The sequence below is a fragment of the Pezoporus flaviventris genome, unplaced genomic scaffold (genome assembly GCF_033815535.1).
Source record: "Pezoporus flaviventris isolate CSIRO_AGI_PZ_B2104156 unplaced genomic scaffold, CSIRO_AGI_Pfla_v1 ptg000042l, whole genome shotgun sequence".
In the NCBI taxonomy this organism is placed as follows: Eukaryota; Metazoa; Chordata; class Aves; order Psittaciformes; family Psittacidae; genus Pezoporus; species Pezoporus flaviventris.
In genome coordinates, this window is record NW_026892590.1 from 17,493 (window position 1) to 34,089 (window position 16,597).

At 51.8% G+C, this 16,597-nt stretch overlaps 1 protein-coding gene and 1 long non-coding RNA gene across 14 annotated transcripts in view; both read left to right on the plus strand.

Moving 5' to 3' along the window:
* Positions 1-3,162: 3,162 nt before the first annotated feature.
* The window catches only part of EIF4G3 (eukaryotic translation initiation factor 4 gamma 3), a 151,215-nt gene continuing 137,780 nt past the window's right edge, over positions 3,163-16,597 (plus strand). For 11 of the 13 annotated variants that reach the window (XM_061466566.1, XM_061466567.1, XM_061466570.1 and 8 more), the window contains exon 1: positions 3,391-3,555. The gene's annotated coding sequence lies outside the window, so the exon portion shown is untranslated. Of the gene's footprint in view, positions 3,556-16,597 lie in introns of all 13 variants that reach the window. The other 2 variants (XR_009745775.1, XM_061466576.1) reach the window with 2 other exon arrangements.
* On the plus strand, positions 10,147-15,282 carry LOC133276086 (uncharacterized). The gene is made up of 2 exons (XR_009745774.1): positions 10,147-10,428; positions 15,233-15,282. It is a non-coding gene; the product is annotated as an uncharacterized LOC133276086 (long non-coding RNA).

Sequence of the window (16,597 nt, forward strand, 5' to 3'; positions counted from 1 at the left end):
TGTTTACAGCAGCTATTGCTGTGGAACAGAGGAAGCCATGGATGTCAGTTTGCTCTGGGGTATACCAGATGTGCCATGCCTGGGAGCTGGTCCACGGAATGGTGCTGGACAATGACACCCCCAGACCACACAAGTTATTATGGCAAAGTCTGTATGAGCTGTGGAGGGGGAATCCATCTTCCCAGCAGGGTGCAGCCAGTTGAGATGTGCTGCAGGGCAGCAGCTCTCCAGGGTGGCTGGAGATCTGTCAGTCCTTGGGCAACCCCCCTACCGTGATGAAAGTTCCTCCTTTCTTCTCCCACTTTTGGGAAGTGGGAGAGCACTTAGGGGTCCTTTCCATTTCTCTCTTCAGTTTTCCTGGTGGGGAAGCAGGCTGCAGAGGGAAACTGGCTTGGGAAAAAATACCTGGAGCCCTCTTTAAATATTTGTTCCTGGCTGCAGATGGAACTAGTGCCCATTCAGGACTTCTTTACAGCCCAGCAAGGCTTTTTACCCTCAAAAAAAAAAAAGCAACTTACTGCTTTCTATTTCACCCCATTTTCCACACAACATTTGACGTAGATGTGAGCTCACCTCATCCGAGGCATTTCCCTTACCCAAGGGCAGAGCAAAGAGCACAGAAAGGGGAACTAAACAGGATCATAGAACCACAGACTGGTTTGGGTTGGAAGGGACCTTAAAGTTCACCCAGCTCCAACCCCTGCCACGGGCAGGGACACCTTCCACTAGAGCAGCTTGCTCCAAGCCCCTGTGTCCAACCTGGCCTTGAACACTGCCAGGGATGGGGCAGCCACAGCTTCTCTGGGCACCCTGTGCCAGCACCTCAGCACCCTCACAGGGAAGAGCTTCTGCCTAAGAGCTCATCTCAGTCTCCCCTCTGGCAGGTTAAAGCCATTCCCCTCGGCCTGTCCCTACAGGCCCTTGTCCAAAGCCCCTCTCCCAGGTTTCTTGTAGCCCCTTCAGGCACTGGGAGCTGCTCTAAGGTCTCCCAGCAACCTTCTCCAGGTTAAGCAAGCACATCAGTCATCTTCCTTCTGCCACTGGCTCCACTAATAGCTTCTGGCACTACACAGTGTGCTTGTTTGGTGCTGCTGTACCCTGTAGATAGCACCTTAGTAAGTAAGAAACTATTCATGTCACAGAGCTGCTTTTCCTGGAGGCTGGTGCTTTTCTCCTGAGATCACACCTTGGGGGGTGGTGAACTTTGGTGTACACTGCAGCCCTCGTGTGTGTGCACAGGTGGGTGCCGTGTCCTACACCTGACCCACGCAAACCACACTGGAAAAATTCAAAGTCTGATGCAAAGGGAAAAATGGATTCAAGACCCTGTTACTAATCTGGGTCCTGGGTTTTCTCCAGTGAGTAACAGAGTCCAGACTCTCCTCTTTCTGATCCCAGACTGGTTTGGGCTGAAGAGACCTCAAAGCTCATCCAGTCCCAACCCCTGCACAGGTGGGGACACCTTCCACTAGAGCAGCTTGCTCCAAGCCCCTGTGTGCAACCTGGCCTTGAACAATGCCAGGGATGGGGCAGCCACAGCTTCTCTGGGCATCCTGTGCCAGCGCCTCAGCACCCTCACAGGGAAGAGCTTCTGCCTAAGAGCTCATCTCAATCTCCCCTTGTCCTATTGCTACAGTCCCTGATGAAGAGTCCCCCTGCAGCATCCTTGTAGCCCCCTTCAGACACTGGAAGCTGCTCTGAAGTCTCCATGCAGCTTCTCTTCTCGAGGCTCTATAGCCCCAGTTTTTTTCAGCCTTTGTCTTTTAAAACACAACATTACTTTTCTGTTTGCAGATGGGGCTGTTGGGCAGATGTGAGTAGAGGTGACTCATCAGGTAGGGGTCCTGCACACTACACAAAACCCATCTTTCTTCCGCCAGCTTTCACCTGCAGCACCAGTTCCTTGCCAAGTGCCTGAACACACCACCAAGGGAACTGTTTACTGCAATAAAGGAAGCTTTTCCCTTCTAAGCGTTTATTTGCCATCACTTTAAAGTTATTACCTTCCTCCTAAACCTGCAGCTGCCCAGAACACGCAGGAGCCGGGCCCTGGCTGGTGACCGAGGTGCCGATACCTGCCCGCGCTGGGAGCGTCTCCCTGGGACGTGCGGCGCTGCAGGAAGGCCGGGAGGTGCCAGGCGGCTGGAATGAGCGCTGCAGAGCCAGCGGCGGGGCAGGACAAGTCAGGACAATGCGGCTGCTGCTCGAATCCGCTCTGAGGTCCCTTTTATCTCCCCGAGATGGTACAAACCGCCTTCGCCTCGGCCGAGCTCAACCCGGCGGTGGTTGTGAGCGGTGTGAAGGGCTGGAGATGGTGGCGGTGGGGTGCCTGTCACCACAGCGCAGGCCCTGAGGGGCCTCCCTGCGCCATGTCCATTGCCAAGGTGGCTCCCTCACAGCGGACAGGGCCCTTGTGGGAGGCTACGGTGCTGTCCCTGCCAGCCGACCCGGGGGCCTGGCATGTGGCCGGGGGCCGCAGGGCTGGCAATGGGGCCGGGGAAGAGGTTTCTGGGCAGTTTAGGGTCCCGGGCCCGCCGTGCAGTGGCCGCTCACACCTCCGAGCCGCCTCGCCTGGAGGCCGCTCCCTCAGAGCCGAGCGTTGCCGAAGTCTCTCCGGGCCAAGCCGAAAGCGCCCGAAGCAGCGGCCTCGCCGCTGCCGAAAGGTTCCGAAGAGCCCCGAGCGCCTCCCGGCTGGGCGGGAATTCCTCATCCGAGTCGGTCCGAAGTTTCCCGAAATCCCTCACGCCCCCTGTCTCCGGAAAGAGCCGATATTTCCCGAGCGCTGGGGTCACGGGAGGTGCCGGGCCGAGAGGGGAGGGAGGGGAGAAGGCGGAGCGGTAGAACGCGTGCGCCCGCGAAGGTCTCCGGAAGAAGCCGAGGTTTCCCGAACGCCGCTCGCCAGCGAGCGGTTCCGGAAAGAACCGAAGGTTGCCGAGCGCCGGTGGGCCGAGCGGCTCCGGAGCGGCCCGAAGGCGCCCGAGCGTCCGTCCTGCCGGACTGCTGGAGGCGGCCGCAGCGCCATGTTTGATGCTCCGCTACTTCAGTGAGGAAAATCCGCCGGCATCGCCCGAGAGCCGCCACCGCGAAGGGCTCCGCTGCCCCCGGGGAGGGGGACCGAGACCCCCCGCCGCCGGCGGCTCATGAGCAGCGCGGCCTGAGCCGCCTCCCCCCCTCCCCTCCCCGCCGGCCCCTCTCCCGTCCCCTCCCCGCGCCGAGCCCTCCGGGAGGCGCGTTGTCACGGAGACCGGCGCCGGTGCCGGCCCGCCGCGCTGCCCCGGCCGCCGTACCGGCCCCCGGCCCGCTCCCCGGCTCCCCCCCGGCCCCGGCCCCGCTCCCCGCCGGGGGGTGGTGGCTCCGCTTGGCGATGAGTTTACCGCAGAAGGCGGCTTTGAAACCCGGCGCGGCGGCGGCGGCGGGGACCGGCCCCGGGAGCGGGGCGGCGGCGGCAGCAGCGGCGGCGGCGGGGCCGCCTCCCCCCCCGGCTCCCCCTCACCCGGCGGCGGCGCCGGCGCCTCACCCCAACATCAGGGCCTTGCCGCCCCAGCCGCCCCAGCAGTATCCTTTGCCCAGGGGGGAGAGGGAGGCGGGGGGCGACAGCCCCTTCCCCACAGCGAGCGGGGCCCGGGGTGGGGGGCTCGGGGCCGCGGGGGCCCCCTCAGCCCCGGGGTGTGTGTGTGTGTGGGGAGGGGGCGTCCCGCGGGGGGTGGCGGTTGGGGCCCCCCGCTCCTTTTTGTGTGTGTTTTGTGTGTGTTTGTGCCCCCCCCCCCCCATTGCAGAGGGGGGGCTGCACCTGCTGGGGTGGTGCGGGAAAGGGGGTGTCTCACCCCCCCCCTTTGCTCATGGGCTGCTTTGGGGGTTCACCCCCTTCCCCTGGGGAAGCAGAAGGTCCCTCAACCCCCTTCCACCCCCCCCCCCCCCTTCCGAGCAGCGGTGACCCCCAAGGGTAAACTTACACACCCCTCCTCAGTCGTACCTGCGGTGCTCTCAGGTAAGTGCTTTGGCTCTGTTGTTTTCCAGGCGGGTTCTCCCAGCCGGGGGCCGGTTTTCCTGGGATTCCTTTCTTTTATGGCCATTTTTGTTTTGTCCTCCTCGGCCGGTGCGGATGAGGCGCGGGCAGAGCGTTGTGCTTGAGAGCGGCTTCACACGCGTGGTGGGGAAGGGAAGGGAGGGAAGGGTCCCGCGGCAAGAACCCCACCGCAGAACGGCCCCTGCTACAAAGAGAGGCCGGCGGCGGCGGCGAGTGTTTCTTAAAGGTCTTTGCTTCGCTGCTGCCACTAGGCCCCAAGTCAGGAGGGAAATACTGCAGGGATCAGCAGGAAAGTGGGGTGAGGTTTTGTTCCCGTCCCGCAGCATCCCCTGGCAAACTGGCTCTTCTCTTCCTGCCCCCCAAACTGGAGGTTTTAATGGTGGTGGTGGTGGTGGGGGAAGCGTGAATGCAAACCACACTTGGGGGAAAATCTGCTCTTATCCAGGAATGGTGTGGCTGTGTCGGGGCCGGCAGCACCAAAGAGGGTGCTTCGCTGTTGGTCGGTGGCAGCAGCTTGGGTTTTAAGAGGGTGTTTTAGCTGCTGAGGGCTTTTCCAGCCGTGTGAGGATGCCTGTGCTCTTCAAGAACAGTGCTCCCCGTGTGCAAGCGTCTTCTTGCTCTCACTTTCATTTTTGAGGTGGGAAAACCAAGCCCTTCTCTAATCAGTTTAGGTCCATTGTTTTCTCGAGCTTCCGGCAAGAATCGGTCTTGCCATGACAACAAATGCGTTGCTTAAATCATGAGACTGTTGACGTTAGGGATTTGTTTGGGTCAAGTGAAAAGCCTCGCCAAGATTTCGGAGTGCCACGGAGGGACGCGCTCTCTGCCGGGTCCTCTTCTGGAATTCCAGCCTGTGCTTTAGGGGGGAAAGAATGAAGTGGGAAGGTGCTGTCATTGCAGAGTCAGCGGGGTGGTGGTGAGTAAAAGTGTTGCTCAGGGGAAATTTGCTCACTTTTGAGTGATGTGCCAAGTGTTACAGTGGGAATGCCGGCCAGTGAGCCTGTGCTCAGCTGACCTGCCCTGCAAGGTGCTGGTTTGTCTGGAAAGGATCTCTTTTAACAGGGAATGTGACACTTGGGTGCCTTGGCAGTTGCAGTGTGCCTGGCTCTAGGGTCAGGAGTCTGCTGGGCTTTCCGAAGTGCTTGATTTGAAGGAATCAGTAAAAACACTGTGGAGGGACTTGAATCCTTCCCCGTCGTGGTTGGGGGTGAGCTTGGTGGTGGTTTGTGAGAGTGGCTGTGCTGTTGTAGCTCAGACTGGCGGATGCCGTGGCTTTTGGTGGGTGTTGTCACAAGTCGCCTTGCACACGTAAGGGGTGAAGCTGGGGCTTACATCTGAGTGCAGCCTGAAAGTAAAAAAGCTTGGAAGGAGCAGGCGAGACCCCAAAGGAGCTGGAGGTGTTTGGGGACCCAGCTGGACACTCGGAGCAAGAGGTAGAGAGGAATGGAGGAGTACAGGGTAGATGTGAGGAATTGGCATTATAGGGGTGGGGAGGTTAAAATAATAAAGTCTGATATTTATTTCTAGCCAATCCTGTTTGGAAACACACTGTTTGACCCACAGTAAATTTACAACCCCCTGCTCTGTGCCTGTGGCGTGGACAAACCCCTCCATGTGTTCTTGGTGCCTTTTCGGTGTTGGGATGTCCTGGTGAGTTTGAGCCTCCGCTGCAACTCCTGTTGGCTTCCAGGTAGTAAACAAAAGCTGTTACCTCGCAGGAGCGAGCGTGGGGAGCAGAGTTCAGCTCTGATTTACTGGAGTGCAGAGGGTCATCCGAGTTCAGCCGTATTTTTAGCTCTCTTGGGTTTCTTTCTTTTTTTTTTCCCTTTCTGTTTTGATCCGACTGTTGAGGCAGCAGCGTTCTCCTCCAGCAGACACAGGCAGGTTGCAGGTTCCTTGTGGCGACTCGGAGCGAGCAGAGCACTGCGAGGTCTCCTCTTCACAGCAGCACAAGGGTTTATTTGTTGATGTGAAGGATTACTGTATGTTAATAGGTAGGTTGAGGCTCGGAGTTGGGCTTCCATGTGGTAAACTTTGTGTCTTTGGGAACACGTGTGGGTTTAGTACTTCATACGTCGTGAAATGAAATGTTATCTGTGTAACTGAGGCAAAGAACTGTGTGAGAGGGAACTGTGCATTTGGGGAAAGGAAAAGAAAAATACAGGGGGAAGAAGGGATTTAAAAAATACATACATTTCTTGAAGGGAAGTGAAGCTGGAGAGTGATGGACATGAAGAACAGAAATGTTTTGATGGGAGTTTCATTGTGTTATGTGCTGAATAGGAAATTAATGGGAGCTGCTGTAAGACAAGACAGAGCTTTGAGAAAATTCCTCAACTCAGTGGCTTCAAGAAGGTAAATTCCCCTTGTAGAAGTAAGTTGGGATAATTCTGTGGCTGTGGGAGTGGTGAGTGTTCAGTTGAACCTGGTTTCAGGCAGGAATTGTGCTCAGAAGTTGTCAGCATAGATGCTGTGACCCTTGTCTGGGGGGATGAGAAGGGTGTAACTGAAATGACCCACAGAGGGATATCACCAACAATAAATCCCACCTGCCCACCTCTGCTTTGGCTTTTGGACACCTCTGAGGAAGAAGTTCCAGATGGAGTTGATTGTTCTGTAGTGAGATTTGTTCCATAAAAATGTCAAGGAAGGTCCCTCTGTATTCTTCACTTGGTGCTGCTTGTGACACGTGTGAAACCACACCGTGTTTCTTTACTCTCCCTCACACTTTCGCTTTAAAGGATTTGTGTGTGTTGCATTAAGCTCGCTCTTTACAAAGTCCCCACATTGGAAATGAATTCTCTGGGTTGGTATAATCAGGTCACTGGTTTCCTCGCAGCCCTGGCCTGGATGTGGGCAAACATTGGGCTGTGAAGGACAAACTGGTGGACAGGGGTGAGCTCCATGTCTCCTGGCCCTGCAGGGTTAATTTAATGCTCGACCTGGGAGCCAAGTTGGAGCCATCATGGGCTCTGGGCTGGTGTCAGTAGGTTTTTGTTTCCTTTTCCAAACTTCCTTATGTTTGGAGAGAGTTCAGCTTCCTGGCTGTTGATGGGCTCTGTGCAGGGACCAGTAAACTTGACCTTAATCTATCGCTGTGGCTGTTTCAGTGTGGGATTGGGTATCTCTGGACATGCGTGTTTTTCTGGTTACTGCAGCGAGGTGATTGTGGCAGTTTCAGGGTGGGTTTTAACAGAAAGTCATTGAAAATCCTTCTTCCTCCAATTTAATTCCATTGCTGAGAAGTGGAGAGGAAGGGTCAGTGTTTGGAGGGGGGGTTCTGTGTGAGGTGTATTGTTGCTGTGCATTGAACGTGGGGTTTGCTGATGTTGCCTCAGGACTTGAGTGTTGCCTTTAATTCTTCTGGGTTTGTTTTAGCTAACTGTGCTGTAGTCCCTTTCTGAAAGCAGTGTGCTGCTTCCTGCTCTGATGAGTGGCATCTTCCGGATGCAGGCAGCTTCCCAAAGCCTGGGATAAGTGCAAGAGATACAGGATCACTTCTGGGAATGCAAGAGACTGTGTGTGAAGTCAGGATGAGTTTCTGGCCGCACTTACCTGGTGTACGGGGCAGGCCAGGTTGTGTTGTTGGAGCAGGCACGTGTTGATGATCTTCTGGTTAAATTAAGACTGCTGAGGAGGATTTGGGTACGTGGGGTTTTCTGTCTTCTCTTAGTAGAGCACAGAGTTGAGCTGGAGGGGAAGCGGCTAAGGATTTCTCCAAGGAGAGCATCTTCAGCACGCACTAAAGGATCAGGGTCTCTGGGTTGCTGTGGTACCCCCAGTGCCATCTTCCCTCCCTGCTTACTTCCATTGCAAGTGCCTCTTTCTGGAGCGTGTGATGCACCATCTCTGCTGCCTGGAGTTTAGCTGGTGAAGATGGGTTTGAAGATGAAGACTCAGGGGTCAGAAAGCTGCTTGAGCATTAAAGTCAGGTTGAAGAGCACGCTGGTGGCTTTTGTGTGAAGCGCTGGGCCCCCCTGCGCCTCAGGTGGATCTGCTCCGGCTTCTGGGCAGCTTTGACATTGAACTGGAGCTAAAACGAGGGCATGGTTGGAAGTCCTCTTCCAGATGCCAGTGGCAGCTGCTCTCCAGGAAGGGTGTTTGGAGCCTTCTGGTCAAGAAAGGGAAGGAGTGGCGAGAGGTGGGCAGGAAGGGAGGAGCGGGGCTGAGATCAGAGGTGTTCTTGCTCTCTGCTTTTCTGAGTTCAGGAGTGAGCTTTCTGAAAGCACGGCTGGACGAAGGGGAGGAAGAGCAGCGGTGTTGCCCGAGAAGTGTTTCCATTTGGGACTGTCTGAAGCTTTGGAGATTGTACAACTTGGGAGGGAATGCAGCAGGAGGGAAGCTTTGAAAACATGGAGGCTTTCCCTGTGGTAGCAGCTCTTCTGCAGGGGAGGAACAGGAACGGGTTTGTGAGGGTATTGCCAAAAAAATTAAGTGCTTTTAGACCTCTCTGCCATCTCCCCTGTTGATGTTCCCCAGCCTTGGCACATCTTAGCGTTCTCTCCAGCAGAAATAGCTTTAACTTATTTAATGACAAAAGCTAATCATGTTATAGCGCAGATATGTCACTTTACCGGCTTTGGGAGACTTGGAGAGAGTGATTCTTCCAGCAGTGTGATTTCATACAGCTGATTTTCCCCTCATCTGAGGACATGATTGTGTGGCTTCTCTTGCAGAAGCCTGCAGGAGAAGGTTACTTCAGCCATTTCAATATATACGTATTTAATGTGCAGTGCTGATTTTGGAACCCAGTCTGTGTTTTTAGCTATGCTGAGAAGTCGGTGAGAGAGTAATAGGAGACTTGGAACAGATAACTTCCCTCTCAGATGTTGGGATGTAGCAGGATTTTCAGCTCTGTGTGTGGGTTTCTCCGTCACCTGAGGGCTGAAAGGCTTTTCCATGTTCTTAGCAAACACTGGGATGTGTGGAGCTGGTGCATTTCCTCTGTTTTTGTTTCAGTAAGTTAGTGAAGCGCTCTCTTCAGCGGTCGTAAGTAACCTGTATTTTCTTTCTCTCCCTAAGCCAGCAGTTTCAGGGCTGGTTAAGTGTCAAGTTCAGTTGTGTGTAAATCCGCTGATATGATTAGAGTTGCTGGAATTTTTACTCTGGGGAATTCCAGATGGGCAGTAGCACGGTTGTTCAGGCGTTCTTCAGGAGGAAACTTCATCTGTGTCTGCTGGCAAAGGCTCTTCTGGAATGAGTGGGGAACAGCAAAGCAGTGTTTGTTACGGGGCATGGAGATGTGGGTGCAAGAGCTGTGCACCCTGGGGTCTGGAGGAGCTAGGGGAACTCATTCCTCTTTCTTTGTTCTAAGGGAACAGCGCTATGAGAAGTCACAGCAACTGTGTTTTACACTGGGTGGCAATTTGAAGAGCTTCTCCTTTCCAAACTCCACTTGGTTTTGCCTCTCAGATAGGAGATGATGATGTGGAACAGCTGGAAGAAGAAAATAGAATGTGTTCTTAAAAAAGGAAAGGATCAAAGGGAGAGAGCAAAATGAACTTTTAGGCTAGTGAAATTTTCTGGTACATGTTATTCTTATGTTTTATTATATACGTTTGGAAGGTGTCCCAGAACACACGCTTCCTTCTCGTAGTAGGTGATGGCACGCTGTTGCTGATGGGACTTGAGTCAAATTGCTGCTGGGCACGTAACTGGGTTAATGGGACAGCGTTTTTCCTTCTTTCCTGAAAGGAAAACAATATACTGTGTATTCAGATTGTACCTAAGAATTGTTTGTACCTTTATGTGCTGTGCAGTCATATGAGGGGGAGAGGAAAGGCCAAGTTTCCCCACACCAAGATTGTATCAGGTTTAAAGCAATTCTGCTACCACAAATAATACGTTTCTCTTGTGTGTCCTTTATCTGGTTGAGAGTGAAACTATTTCTAGAGCCTGAAATATACCTGGAAAAAAGGCAGAGTGGCTTCTATAATGTGCATCTTGAAAGGAAGCATATCCAGTCCTCGACTGATACCTGTAGCCTTCTCCAAAGCTGTCAGTGAAGGGTTGAAATGGGTCAGGACTTGTCGAGATGTGTGGAGCAGCTGCTCTTTCCAAGTGGTTGAGCTCAGCAGGAATGAGACTCTTGTGCTCTGCATGGGAATAACTCAGTCAAAGTCACAAACACAAACCCCAGCCCTGCTCTCACCCTGTCACTGGGGGAATGGGCTGCCCATGGTACGGCCTCAGGGTGGTGGGCAACGAAATCATGCTGCCAGGCTTTGAGTTTGCTCTTGATGCTGTGAAAACACCGAGCCAGGAAGAGTTAATGCAGTTAAAGATCTTAAATAACACAGATTGTCCTGGGTTTGGAAAGCTTTTGGGAGGTGGAAGCTAATAAACATTGCATCAATTCTCTCTTTTGGGTTGGGATGGTGATTGTGTGTTTGTGTTTCGGTGTGATGTGAGGGTGACTGTGTGGAGTTACTGAATTAATAGGAGTAGTCAGATTTAAATGTCGGCCCTGCTGGTGGCATTTGGAAATCCATTTGAACTAAAGCTATGGCTGCGATAATGGTGGTCTGAAAAAGAGATTTCCCTCTTTTATGCCTTATTAAGAAGTCGTAGAAGTCACTGGGCCTTGAAACCAGCATTTTTCTGGGCTTATTTTGCTCAGCAGTGACAGAAGTCTTCAGTCTTTTCAGACTAAGCCAGAGACTCTTCCTACAGGTATCAAAGGGAAAGATTTTTTTAGTGATACTACTTGCAGCTTTGTTTTTTGAGTCAGCCACTGTCTTTGAAAGGCTCCCAGCATCCCGAGGAAAGGCCTTCTCTGTAGGAAATGTGCATTTCCACTCTGCGGCGAGATTTGTCCTTCTGTCCTTGGGCTGCCAGGAGATTTTCGGCAGATCTGTCAAGTCTGATGTGAAATTCAGAATGGAATCTGGTCTGAAGTCTTGAATTCATGTTTGCGGTGATGAAGATGCTGTAGGCTTGACACTGGGCACTTTATTTTGCAGCGTGCAGCTGACGAATTGGACGGGCTCAATAACTATGGTACATCTGAAAAGGAAGCTGGCAGGGTGCTATAGCAGAGGGTATGTAACCTCTACTGCTCATTGAGGGCAAGTCAAGAAATCAAAATGCATTTAAAGCATCTTTGTTGTGACTTCTAAGGTGAAGTTCATGGTGCATCTCGCACACTGGAGCGCGCTAGGAAGGGGGTTTCAGCAGTTGTGATTCATGCCCAACTTCAGCATGGAAACGCTCTTGTGGATGTACTTGAGCCATTGAGACATCTTTGAGCTCAGCTTGGGGTAGAATGCAAAGTTTGTGTGGCCCTTTCTCTCCACTGCTTACACATGTACAAATGCTGGTTACTGGACAGGCTCTCTTTGAATAGTTCATTTTTATGGGCTCTGTGTTTTGTATTGGAGGTTTGTGAAGTAATTCAGCTGTCAACCTGTCTGACTTGGGTTTTCTGTTTTCCTTCAGCATTATTGTGTTTTACAGTGTATTTCAAAGTGCTTTTATGGCTGTCTCTTCAAAAGAAACCAGATCTAATTTTTGTGGATATGCAAATATAGCAAAGTGTGATTTTTGATGAGCTGAAGCTGTTCAGCTTAATTGTATTGATCACATTCCAAACCACTTTATAAATTGAAACAAAAGTTCATCTGCACAATAAATTGTGTTTAAATAACTGGTGCTGAGCTTGTGCACTAAGTTGAAATTGGAATATTCCTATTCCCCCCCTCCAAAACTTAGGTTTCTATTGCAGTGTCTGTGCAGCAGTACCTGGTGTTGCCGGCATGCACCCAACCAATTGTTGCTGCACTTGGCACAGTCCCCTCGCTGCTCGCTGAAGCCAAAGCTCACTTTATCCACTCAGGCTGACATTAAGATCATTAAATAAATGAATGAATTGTCCTGTCACCAAATTCCCTACCTGGCAGCTGAAGAACATGTGAGTTTTATAGCCTGGACCTGTTTCCAGAATGGCTTGTTGAATGGCCTCGATGTCAGTAGTGGGGACAGTCGGCAGAGAGCTTTCTAGTGAGATGTGAGTGCCTTGCTGAGAGTTATGGTGTGGAGTGGTTCAAAAGCCTGAATGACCAGACAGCTGATCATCCCAGAGGAGCATTAATTAACCTGTGGAGGGTGTGTAGAAAGAACCTGGAGCACAGCAATAAAACAAGAGAGCAGGAGAGCACCGAGGAGGGTGGAGAGCTGCTTCTCCGTTGGCAGTGCAGGTCAGCCTTGCTGTTTGGAAGGAGTTTGTCAGGGGAAGAACGCAGCCAAGCTGGGACGTGTTGAAAGCAGCGATAACTCTTGGTCTCCATCAGGGAGTTTGCGGTCTTGCTGGTTGAGCTAAAAGGTCACTCAGGGTTTGGAAGCTCTTGGAGAAGTCTGCTGAACTTCCACCTCCAGGAGGAGAAGGTTGAAAATACTTCCTCAACAGAGGAGAGTTCACTCGTCAGGCTTGGACTGATTTTCCTTGTGGTCTAGCTCTGTCCTTGGGTTTATGATGTTGCTGTTAAGGTGGTGGTTTTGCTTAGGAACGAGGGACGTAAAAGATCTCGGGCATCAGCACTTGCAGCGCGTGGGTCAGAAATGTCTCTGAATTGCAAAGGAAAAAGAGGAAGTGTATTGGGGCCAGCCTGTTGGTGGCCTGGAGAACTGTGTATGTGCAGGCTGCTTGTGCTGCAGCTCCCGGTAGCGTCAGGAATGCCCTGCAACAGGAATGTAAAATATGTGACGTGGTTCATTCCTGTTCTGAAGTGTAGCAAAATGTCAGCATTCGAGACTGTATCGAGTGCTCTCAAACTGGAGCAAATCCTTTTCTTGGTCTTCTGTTTTGCCTCTTCCCCATACGTTAGTGTTTGTCTTCATGATAGTTTGATAAAAGGCTGTAAACCAGCACTTGTAAAACAGGCAACAACCTGCCCTTGAACACTGCCAGGGATGGGGCAGCCACAGCTTAACTGGGCACCCTGTGCCAGCGCCTCAGCACCCTCCCAGGGAAGAGCTTCTGCCTAAGAGCTCATCCCAGTCTCCCCTCTGGCAGGTTAAAGCCATTCCCCTTGGCCTGTCCTTACATCCCTTGTCCAAAGCCCCTCTCCAGGTTTCCTGCAGCCCCTTCAGGCACTGGAGCTGCTCTCAGGTCTCCCCTTCAGGAGCCTTCTCTTCTCCAGGCTGCCCCAGCCCAGCTCTCTCAGCCTGGCTCCAGAGCAGAGCTGCTCCAGCCCTCGCAGCATCTCCATGGCCTCCTCTGGCCTCGCTCCAGCAGCTCCACGTCCCTCTTGTGCTGCTGCCCCAGAGCTGGATCAGGGCTGCAGGGGGGGTCTCCCCAGAGCACAGCAGAGGGGCAGGATCCCCTCCCTGAGCTGCTGCTCACGCTCTGGGGGTGCAGCCCAGTGCACGGGGGGGGGGTTCTGGGCTCAAGTGCTCACTGAAGCTGGATCGTGGGGAGCTTCTCCTCAACCCGTGTAGGGCATCTCCATCTTCCTGCCTCACACCTACGGGCTCATTCAGCTGTGTAGCGTTGCTTCAGAGGCCACTTTGCACTGTAAAGAGAGATGAGTGCTTGGAAGTCTTCCTCGTTGGCCACGTGCAGCAGATTCAGCTTTCCCTCTGTGTTCTACATCTGTGCTTGTGGCCTGAATTCAACAGGCAGGGCTAACAGAATTCAACCCAGGATTTCTCTTAAGTGAAGGACACTGAGACTCATTTACTGCTCATCTTCAGACTCTACTGGGATAAATATATTGTTTATTACTTTCTCTTGAAGCACCCTGTAGAGGTGTGTGTAAGGATGCGATCGAGAGTCCTTAGGAGGAAAAATAGAATGTGTGGAGGATTGGACGAAGGAGACACTGAGCTCCCATCCAGCCTGTATTCTTCATAGCAGCCTTCCTGTATCTGAAGGGGGGCTATAGGGATGCTGGGGAGGGACTCTTCATTAGGGACTGTAGTGACAGGACAAGGGGTAACGGGTTAAAACTTAACCAGGGGAAATTTAGATTGGATGTGAGGAAGAAGTTCTTTACTGTAAGGGTGGTGAGGCACTGGAATGGGTTGCCCAGGGAGGCTGTGAATGCTCCATCCCTGGTGGTGTTCAAGGCCAGGTTCGATGAAGCCTTGGGTGATATGGTTTAGTGTGAGGTGTCCCTGCCCATGGCAGGGGGATTGGAACTGGATGATCTTAAGGTCCTTTCCAACCCGAACTGCTCTATGATTCTTTAAGTATGGTTTTGTGCAGCAGTGTAAGGTGCATTGCATTGTCTTCCCAAGCTGCCTGCTTCCTCAGGCTTCCTGTTTGTATGACACAGGATTTTAGCTTGGATAAAGTCATATGAGCTCTGCATGTGGCAAGAGAGTACTTAGGATTTCATTTCATTTCGATAAACCGCTGAAATAAAAGTCATGGACGAGGGAGAATCACGAGGCCTTACAGGACTGGGAGTCAAGATGAGCATTAACACTCTTGAGAAGCAAACTGCTGGAGTTTATTGTTCAGCAGAGGGCAGGACCATGGGTCTGGGTGACAGCGCTGCTGTCTCTGTGATGCTTCCTGACAGATTGACCAGCAGAGCATCACGTTTTCCCATGAAGTCACAGCATGAAGTACTAAAGACACGGTAGGGAATGTGGCAGAGTGGATGAGATGGTACTGGGCTGTTTGATATTCCTGCTTGTCATACGGAGAGAAAGCCTGCCTTGGAAATACATGGTCAGTGCTGGAGGGTCCTGATCCTCCTATAGAGGAGAGGTGTGTGTGGGTTGTAGCTCTGTAGTAACTTATTTGTGGGGTTAAGGTACAGAGGTTGAGGTAAGTTAATGGCATGCATGGGAAGATGAAAAGAATAAGCTGCCTTTTAGGACATTACAGCCATTTAGACTCTTGGGTTATTATCACCACCACCAGGCCTGCAGTACTTGTGTCTGTATCAGGAACTTTGTTTTCCAGATACAGGTAATTGCTGGTGGTAAAGGGAAGCTGGAGACATGAAGTTTGACTTTCTGGATGCAGTCTGAGGGAAGGTGGACTGTAACCCCCACAGGGAGTTTGTTCCAGGCTGTAGCTGAATAAAGGCTGAATAGAAGCTTGGTTACTTATCTCTGTGATGAGACAGATTCCTCCTGGTTTACTCTCTTCCGTGTGTTGTTTTAGTTGTGTCATCTGTCCCTCTGTGCTTTGTCTGTTCAGACTTCAATGTTCTTAACTGGTTTTGTGTTTGCAGGATATAGTCAGTGTGGAAGTGACTGTGTGTGTGTTAAGTAACTGCTCTGAAGGAATAAAACTCCAAAGCCACAAAGCAAACAACCCCAATCTTCTCTTGGCGAGGCTTTAGAAATGGAGAGATTGCTGTGCTGGTAGGGTCAGTGCCCAGCTCAACCCCTCACACCCAGACCCCAATGCCTGTTTATTGGGTTACCTGGAAGCAAACAGTGGTGAAGCAGGTCAGTGCCACTCAGTGAGCACGCAGGCAGCCTTCACCAGGCCAGAAACTGCTCTTTCAGCCGCTGATCAGGGGACAGAAGTGTGCAAATTTGGGGCTGTTTGTTGTCTTTGAAGTGGGATTCAGTTTGTGAGTTTTGAGTGTGGTGGTGTGAATTGTCTTAAGCTCAGTATTTGAAATACAGAGGATTTGACAATAACCCCACCAGCAGTTGTGTTGCAGAATGTGAAGGGTGGAAGGTGTTCATGGCTGTAGCTCTGCTCTCTTCTTGACTTTATTAAATACTTTAATAATAAATTAATTATTAATTTGTTATTACTTTATAATTCCTTAATTAAATTTTACAGTAATTAAATACTTTAATAATACTTTATTAAAACTACTATTTTTTCTGCCAGACTAGGTGTTCACAGGCATCTGATGCAGCCAGAGGCCTGGAGGACAGCTGAGGAGCCATACCTATTACTTCTGGACTATACCAGAAGCCAAAGTAATTCCAGAAAGGAGTGGGCTGGTGCGTGTCACTGAGCTATGGCCAAGATCAAAACCTGGTTCTCCCGTGGCATCTCCTCCCAGTTGCTCCTAGTGGTCCCTGTGGAGCTGGCTGGCTTGCAGCCTTGCTTTGTGTGTTCTCACAGCGTTTAACAAGCCATTTGCTTAGTCCTGATCTTGGGTAGCTGCTATTCAGGGAACCCTACTGCTGTCACTTATTTTCCCCCTTCAAAAAGCGATGATGGAGAACAGCAATTGTCATACGTTCGGCTCAGCCATTGCCATGTGTCAGGTTTGCCTGTATCACCCCGGCTCTTCCTCAGCCACTGCTTGGGACTGTTGTGGGTGTGATGTTTCTTCTTGAGTGCTTATATCCTATAGAGATTCCTGCATTCCCTCCCCTTTCCATCTTCCTTTCCTGAACAGTGTAGTTCATTCTCTCTGAAGTCTCCTCCATGTTCGCTGGGAGTGATGTTTCCAGCCTGGCTTTTGAGGCCAGGTTGAACACAGGGGCTTGGAGCAAGCTGCTGTAGTGGAAGGTGTCCCTGTCCGTGGTAGGGGGTTGGGACTGGATGAGCTTTAAGGTCCCTTCAACCCAAACCACTCTGTTATTCTATGCCCACCTCTGGCCTGGGATGAGCAGCTTCCCTCTTCCTTGGTGATGTTTGCAGTG